This window comes from Rhamphochromis sp. 'chilingali', assembly GCF_963969265.1.
Source record: "Rhamphochromis sp. 'chilingali' genome assembly, chromosome: 12".
Classification (NCBI taxonomy): Eukaryota; Metazoa; Chordata; class Actinopteri; order Cichliformes; family Cichlidae; genus Rhamphochromis; species Rhamphochromis sp. 'chilingali'.
The window spans coordinates 4724382-4733016 of NC_137939.1; the positions used below are offsets into that span (position 1 = coordinate 4724382).

General features: G+C 40.9%; 1 long non-coding RNA gene across 1 annotated transcript; it reads left to right on the forward strand.

Annotated features, from left to right (window-relative positions):
• The first annotated feature begins 3091 nt into the window (after positions 1-3091).
• LOC308407603 lies at positions 3092-6070 on the forward strand. Its single transcript, XR_013973696.1, has 4 exons — positions 3092-3157; positions 4157-4212; positions 5065-5125; positions 5971-6070. It is a non-coding gene; the product is annotated as an uncharacterized lncRNA (long non-coding RNA).
• The last annotated feature ends 2565 nt before the right edge of the window (positions 6071-8635 follow it).

Sequence of the window (8635 nt, forward strand, 5' to 3'; positions counted from 1 at the left end):
GCATGGCGGGTTGGTGAGACAAGGTGGAACAACAGGAATTAAAAGCTAAATAAAATATAATGCATTGCCCTCACTAATTTCCCTTTTTATGACTCTAAATGGCTTGTGGTCATTTTTGTACACCATCTAAACCAAGTTCTTATTTGCCACTAGCTTAAAGGTAAAACTTTTAAACCCTTTTAATGTCAATAAATTCTGCAAAGTCTGCCTTTCATTTCTGATACCCTGTTTAAGCTACTCAACCCCAAGCAGGTTAATCCCCACCGAAGATGTAAATCTTAAAAAATGTTTAAGTGTTTGACTCTAAGCTGCACATGCACATGCTGGGATATATTCATAATCTCTAGGATTTATGGACAATAAGAAAATATACTCCGCTGACTCATACTTTGAAAGATTAAAAGTAGCAGGTGGTAAAAGGTTAATTAGGCATAAAGATATATATTTTATTTAATAAAAATAATATTTTGCAGTTCCTGTCCCAAGTGGAGGAGTTCAAGTATCTCGGGGTCTTGTTGGCGAGTGATGGGAGAAGGAAGCCGGGGATCGACAGACGGATTGGTGCTGCGGCCGCAGTGATGCGGACCTTGCACCGGTCCGTCGTGGTGAAGAGGGAGCTGAGTGTAAAAGCGAAGCTCTCAATTTACCGGTCGATCTACGTCCCTACCCTCACCTATGGCCACGAGCTGTGGGTAGTGACCGAAAGAACAAGATCGCGGATACAAGCGGCGGAAATGAGCTTCCTCCGAAGGGTGGCTGGCCTCTCTCTTAGAGATAGGGTGAGAAGTTCAGCCATCTGGGAGGGGCTCAGAGTAGAGCCGCTGCTCCTCCACATCGAAAGGAGCCAGCTGAGGTGGTTCGGGCATCTGACAAGGATGCGCCTCCTGGGTGAGGTGTTCCGGGCATGTCCCACCGGGAGGAGGCCCTGGGGCAGACCCAGGACACGCTGGAGAGATTATATCTCTCGACTGGCCTGGGAACACCTTGGTGTTCCCCCGGAAAAGCTGGAGGAGGTGGCTGGGGAGAGGGAGGTCTGGGCTTCTCTGCTTAGACTGCTGCCCCCGCGACCCGGCCCCGGATAAAGCGGAAGAAGATGGATGGATGGAATATTTTGCACATCCTAGGTCTTGTTGGTTATTATTAAGCGTAATATTGTGGATGTGCTGTGATCCCCTAACATTAATCTGTTGGAAGTTTATCCATATCACAGTATGAGTTAATATTCACATTTTATAGTCTTAATTTGGTTTTAACCAAAAAATAGTTATACCTTTAGTCATGAAGTTGTATTTGGTTCATTTGAATCAGTCTTTTCTGACATAATTATGATCAAAAACTTTGATACTTCGCAGCCTTACAGACTTATTTGTGTCACACAGTTCTGATAAGCAAAAAAATTCAAACAATTTGCTTCACAAATTAGTTGCAGTCACCTTTTCTGCTGAGCCCCACTTTGTTTGTACCCCACACCCCACAATTCCTTTTAATCATTAACAATAACCAGTTCAAATGTAATTTTACCAAATCATATTCATTCAAAGTAGTTTCATGTTTTTGCCTGATTTGTATGTGCCCCACCTGGAGTTGTTCTGTCATCACGGGAAGAGCAATTATGCAAATAGTGGTCCTGCGGTGTAGTGGTTCACATATTTGCCTAACAAGTGAAAGATCTCCTGGGAGGAGACACCAGTCCCTGTGGAACAGCATTAGGAAGGACATCCAATGTAAAATCTGCCGACTCAAACATGCAGAAACCTGCTGGCGAACCCTTGTGAATAAGCAAAAATCCAAAAATAGATTATGTATGTAAAAACATAGTGGTTGTGCTGTTACATTGAGAACCTATACAGCCATATCTCCATCTTCCAGGTCATAACAGTCTTGAGCGCTTGAAAAGAAGGTGATTGGACTTCGCCTCTCATCCAAGAGACCTCTTCACTTCTAAAACGACTGGCGGAGAGTTCCAGGTATTTAACCCTTAGAGGGGGCTGTCACCTTGGAGGTGAACCAGAGGGTCACTGACTTACTATTATGTCATCACATGAGGCAAGATGTAAAAAGTTACAAACAATATATTTATTTGTTCTTTTAAATAAAAAGTCTTCATGCCAAATGAATCTTTTTTTTTCCAAAACACAAATTTTGGAAGTGGCTTTAAAGCTTTCAACTTCTGGTAATTTAGGATCATTTCAGTGTTCAGCAAAGGTTCTTCCAAACTCCAAAACAATATTTAATTTTATAACGATGGTTAACAACCAGTCTTAATGTTATTGTTGTCATTTTTATGGGTGGCTGACCAGAAGATGGCGACAGAGCGCCAAGGTTGATTATATAAAACTCAAATATTTCAGCAGGACAGAAAGTCTAAATAGGATCCACTAAATGCACTTCATCTAGCATTTTTACTACAAAATTTGTAAAAATCAACTTACCTAATAGTAGTATGTGGAGTTACCACTAACATTGTTCATGCAGTTTTGTGCTTTTGTGATCAGAGAGTGTCCATTGTAGCTGGTGGGAACGAAAGATTGTAGCTGAGGAAGTGAACTGGCTACCTATTAATAAGAAATAGGACATGCAGAGGATGATTCCCTCACTTGTGTTGTTGAAGCTGTTTCTGATCCGGATTTTGATTTGTGCATACACAGTCAACCTGATTCAAGAAAGATCTAAAATATGAGAAGGTAATAGGGTAGATTAATTTTGTCAGACTTCAACAAAAGAGGTGGGCCAATTATTTGATTTCGGCCCAATTTACAGTTTTTTGGATTCTGACTAGACCTAGTTTTAAAATTGTTTTTGGATTGTGTTAGTGGACTTTTAACTTAATGAGCTAATGCTGTAAAATACTCTTTTTTCACAATAAAAGCCTGTAGTTTGGATATTTGATTTGTAGAAGAGGTAACATTCTTGCTTATCATATATTTTCTAGTGCAAAAAGCATTAGTTGAGTTTTTAATTCAATAATTTCACCCCTAATTAAGCATACATCCCAAAAGGGTATTTTACACTGAAAGCAACCGGATGTTGTTAAATTTGGTAGTAGGAAGTCAGCTGTTTTCCTGGCAGCATCCCATGACAAACAGAAACCAAAGACTGCTCCCGCTTTCTTTTATATACAGTCTCTATTTTAAACGGTTAAATAAAACAGTGACCGGTAAGTAATGATGACAGTCACGGGCATTTAACTTAAAGTTAATAATTATAATGTCCTCGTTAAAGAGACAACTAATCTAGAAAGTATAAAATAACGTTAGTTAGTTACCAAATGCAAAAATGGCTTCTAGCAATTAAATATTCGATAGCTCTTAGCTAACGCTGCTAACAGTTAGCTGTCTAAAACGCAGCTGTTTTCATGTCTTTAGTATGACACTTTTTAGTTGGGTAATCTAATGCAGCTATGGTGTTTTACCCTGTTAGTTAAACCATAAAATTATTGACATTACAACACATAAAATTAACTTTTAATTACTAATTGATACCTTTCCTAGCAGTGCTAGCAAGCACTAGGTACACTTCAGTCAAAAGACTTTGTAAGAAGTCCTCTGAAACTCCTCTAAATGTAAAGATTGCTTAACATTTTTTCAAGATTACAAAAAACATGTCATTTAAAATAATTCTTACCACTAATGAAGAGCTTTTATCCAGTTTTGTGCTTTTAATAAATAGATAAAGTCCATACAAACACTGAAGGCTGCACACATACTCAAAGAGCTACATCCAGCTATATTGTAGATATGCTTGCAAAGGTGTGTGAGTACAAGAAAACAATTATTAGAATACAAAATGTTAAATTTGCTTGGATGAGACGGTCCAGCAGTAGATCAGAGGAATAGGGAAGGATTTGTCTGTGTGTTTTAGTTTGGCTTAGCTGTAGGCTTGAGAGTGTGTGTGTAATTGTGTACAGGGAAAGGAATTTATTGACACTGGGGGTCTGCTGTCATAAAAGGAGACAGGAAGCTACAGTTGGGGGTTGCTGATGCTTGTACCTTTAATAAAAGTTCATAATTGCCATAACTTGGAAGTAGGTTTGCAGGAGACTCTCCACATGCTTATCTGTAAATGTAAGACAACAAGAGGCCAATGGCCCAGTGGATGCAGAGTGGGGGTCTCAGTGTTTGTAATATGTTAACTGTGTTTTGTATGTTGTCTAAAGGAATTTGGTGTAGATTGGGTGAGGAGATTACTTTTATGACCAGCAGGAAGCCACAGGTACAGACACACACACCCACAGTGCTTTAACTGTTACGCACCCTCACCTACATGCACACTCATTCACGTGCTCGCACATACATGCACAAACACAGTTTTCAACACACCATGGGGGTTTTATGATGAGGTCACTTCTATAAAGCTGACTGTAACAAACAAAGGAGTGGGAGATCTGCAAAGGGACACCAGCCTTGCACGTCTTCCCTTCTAGAAGATGCATGCTTAACTGAAGATGAATAAAAGTTTTGTAAAATGGCTACTGAGTCCGGTGCCGTCTCTGGATGCCCGAGGAATAAAAAATAACCAGGGTGAAACTGATTTCGTAACAGGTGTCACACAAGCCAAGGAATATCAGATTTCTTCAGATAATACTATTTTTCAGGCATTAACAGGTGGGACAGACTAAACACTTGAAATGTGCAAATCTGATCTCTTTGCAATTAATATTCAGTGTAAAGCTGCCCTCAGTCATGAGAGCTGCACACATACCAGGATTAATCAGGGTAGATCTCACAGGTCAGTAATACTAGGGTGTAAGAGTCTTGCAGCTCAAAACCCACCTGCACAACAATGCAACAAAAGCTTTGACCTCTACAAATTATGCTGTGCTGGCATGATTTGGATAACTATTCAGATTTTTGTATAATCGCTATTTTAAGTTTTAATCTAGTTATATTTCTGACAGTCAGCAGCACTTGATTACTTCCACTCCATTTTGTGCTTGACCTAATCCAGGTCTGTATTCAGTGATGGATTAGCCATCTAGTAGCTAGAAAACATGAAAATCAACAACAACAACAAAAACCCCCATGAAATTAAAGCTATTAATCTTGTTTGGTTGTCTTCTTCTAGTATCGAGCATCAATCCAGGATTTCATGGATTTCGTATAAGAATAATACTAGTTCACATAAGGTATGCTAATATTTATTAACATCTCCCATTATGTGTTTTGTCTAATATATTTATCATTCCAAAACTACTGTAGATTCCTGTGTTTCAGTCCTCTGTAAATGTGGCCATACAAATATTGCAGTCAAAGAAAAGCTGCATATTCTTTATCTGCCTGCTGGGGGTTGAGCTGTCTGCTTGTCTCCATAAGATGGCGCAGTAGGCACATATTTTAGAGTTGGGGTCTAGTTTGTGTCTTCGTTTTAGGGTAGGGAGTAGACAGTAGATGGTGCTGGTGATTTATTATATTGGGGGAAAATGTCTAAATGAAGGATTAATTATTAAATGTCTGAAATGTTTGTGTTAATTGATCACAAATTTTGAGTTTAAATAGTTTTCATTATCAACTTTATCACTACTACTGAACAAAACCACTTCAGAGGTGTAAATATAAGTTTAGACTTACTCTGATTTGACTTAACAGGCTTAACCTCAAACTTGGGCGCAGCCAGCACCCTAATCACCTTCAGCATTATAACTCAGACAAGAGAATTCTGAAATCTTCATACACTGAAAAAAATAAAATGTGTTAAATGTAAATAATCAAATGTACCTCAGTCACTTACCAACTGTAACAGACCTGCAATAGCTTGCTGAGGACAGCTTCAGCGTGGCCACAGAGAGAAGAACCACTATGCCCAAGGGAGGATTATAGTAATTTCAGCAAAGATTGGACTGTAGGAGAAGAGCTGGGTGGAATATGTGCATGTGTGAATTTGCATGTATATGTGCATGTGTGAATATGGGAGATTGGGGTCATCGCTGACATTCATTATAATGAAGTCTTCACCCTGTCACCTCTCCCACAGTTGCTAAAAGCATCACACCCAATCTGCACTGGTTTCGTGGGAGGAAAAACCACGCAGAAGTGCATCACACATGGCCTGAGAGATAAAGGGCTGTTATAAGGTACTGTTTGACACAGACAGTAGGTGTGTTACTACAAACAGTTTTTTTTAAACCACTTTGACATTTGATAGATGGCCCTGATTATCCCAGTGCCTGTGCGTTTTACAAGAAAACTAAATGGATAATCCAGGTTTATTCTTAGTAAGCCTGATTATGTTAAGCTAGCTTGCAGTGATCCCAGGTAAGAGGGCTCAAACAGGTATTTCAGGGCTTAAAGAAAGAAACATTGTTTTAATTTTGTCTCCTTAAATGTGAATTGTAACTCTTTACTCCTTGAAAGCTTACTAGGAGAAACCACTGAAGCACTTTTTGTGAACTTGGTGCTTACTTCAGGCCTTCTTATAGAACAAAATGAGTGACGGTAGTGAGTTTGGCCTCTGCCTATGCAGCTACTGAGGTGGCAACACTCAGGAGAGGAGAGGGGATGTCGTCACATTTCATCTTTATGGGGGAAAAGGTGAAGAAGAACAAGGGGAAAGCTCAAGCTAATAGAAATGAGGTAATCGGTGTCAGATCAGCTCCCTTTTATATTTATATTACATATAGACCTGTTTTTCCATTACCACTAATTTTATCTCCCCAATTAATTAAATTAAAACAAAAAAACACAAGTGTTGATGCTAATCTTCATTTAGATCTGTCTCCTCAAGGCCTCTGAACTCTGAATGGTAATCTTGTATAAGAAATTAAGAAAGTTTGAGCCGTCGTTTTGTTGTCTTTGGCTCAGAAAATATCTGGAAATGCTTTCCATTGCTCTAGTTGTGCGCTTGAGTAGAACTAAGTTTGCTTCTTTGTTGGGGACTACTGCCAAGCTCTTCCCTCACCTCTCCTGAGTGTAATTTTATTGGATACCCACTGCTTCTCTGCCCTTTCTCAGACAACTTTGTCCATGAATTGCTTTAGACTTGAATGAGCTCAGTGTCTCCCTATACAAGACCTCACTAGCAACTAAAAAGTTTGAGTAAAAAAGTACCACAAACTTGTACTAAGTCATATAATATATATATGATGTCAACCTTCATCATATATATGAATATACTCAAAAATTAGATCTAACTCCTGGTCCTTTTTTTCCCCCTAGTAAATTGTATACAGTGCTCGTGATTGGGTATACTTTAAACCATTGCTAAAAAGAGAAATGTTGCCTTCAGCCACCCAATATTCAAATTAACACCAGCAGAATAATAAACCTGGCAATAATATTGATCTCTTGTATTCTATCTTATTGTTACAGAGGGCTATTTTCTTTTACCTCAGATTATCTGATGACTATTATTGTGTTGTAGCATTTCCCCAATTAGCCGTGTGGGGCTGAGGATAGAATGAGTAATTCCAACAAACGTATTTATTTTTGTTTATATTTTCATCTGTGGAAATATTGGGTGTTTTTGTGTGTGTGGGTGTCTGTGTATGGCTGCAGCCATACATTGCAGAGAGCACTCTTCTATGTGAGCAAGTGTGTACTTGTGTGTTGCGGGTGATGTTGACTTCCTGAGGCTGATCACCACCTTCTTTTCCAGCGTCTTGTTTTTGCCCATCTCTCCGCCTTTGTGGAAGTTGTGTGGGCACCCTCTGGATTGCCTCACCGCCGAAGCATGCCGGACCCTGTTATCCAGCTATCCATCTGTGTTATTGATTTTTTTTTTCTTTTCTTTTTTTCCCCCCTCTTTGTAGAGTTTCATCTTTCCTCCACTTTTCTGTAGAGCGATGGAGAGGGAGGGAGTGTGAGAAAGGAGGGGCGAGCGAGGGGGCAGAGCACAGATCTGAGAGGTGGGGGTGGGGAGGTGGAGGGATGGAGCGTTGGAGGAGTGGAGCAGCGGTGGGGCTTCTGAGCGTAGGGGTGTAAGAGGTTGGGGTGGGGGGCACTCAGCCTGGACTATGGATGAGCAGAGATGGGGAGAGAGAGAGAGAGAGAGAGCCTCTTGAAGTGTTGAAGCTTCTCCCTCTCTTTCTCTTTCTCTCCTCTTCGTTTCTCTCCATTCTCATGGGAGCATCCCCCCCCTCATCCTTCTCCTTCCTCCCTCCTTCTCCAAGGCGCCTCTGGTACACACGCTCCACTTGCCACCCCCCTCCTCCTCCTTCTCTTCTTCCTCCTGCCTCTCGCTCCGTCCGCCTGCCTGCCGTCTCTCCATCCCGGGGGGCTCGGGCAGTGCTGGCGGCACAGCCGTGATTTGCAGGAGATTTGTCTAAGTGAGAAGCAATTAGTGCGCCTAAGCACCGCTAATGTATGCACGCTGGGGCCGCCCCTCCTGCTTGGCACTGCCAGGGCCAGGCCGAGCTAGGGCATGGTTTACCTTCTACATAGTCTGCACTTCTTCCTTTCATCCGGAGCTGTCATCTTGCTCCAGCCATAACCCGGTGCTTGGTGATCTATGACCATAATGTGACTTAGCAGGCCACTTAGCTGTGCTACTGTTTACCACATCACTTTATAGCAAGTATTCAGAACTATGTATTCTCCAAAAGGTGGCAGTTTAGAGTGGGGTTGTGAACCTTCTCTCTTCTAATCTTCAGCGAGGTGCATGGAAGTCACTTCTGTCCTTCATCTTCTCCCACACAAGTTTC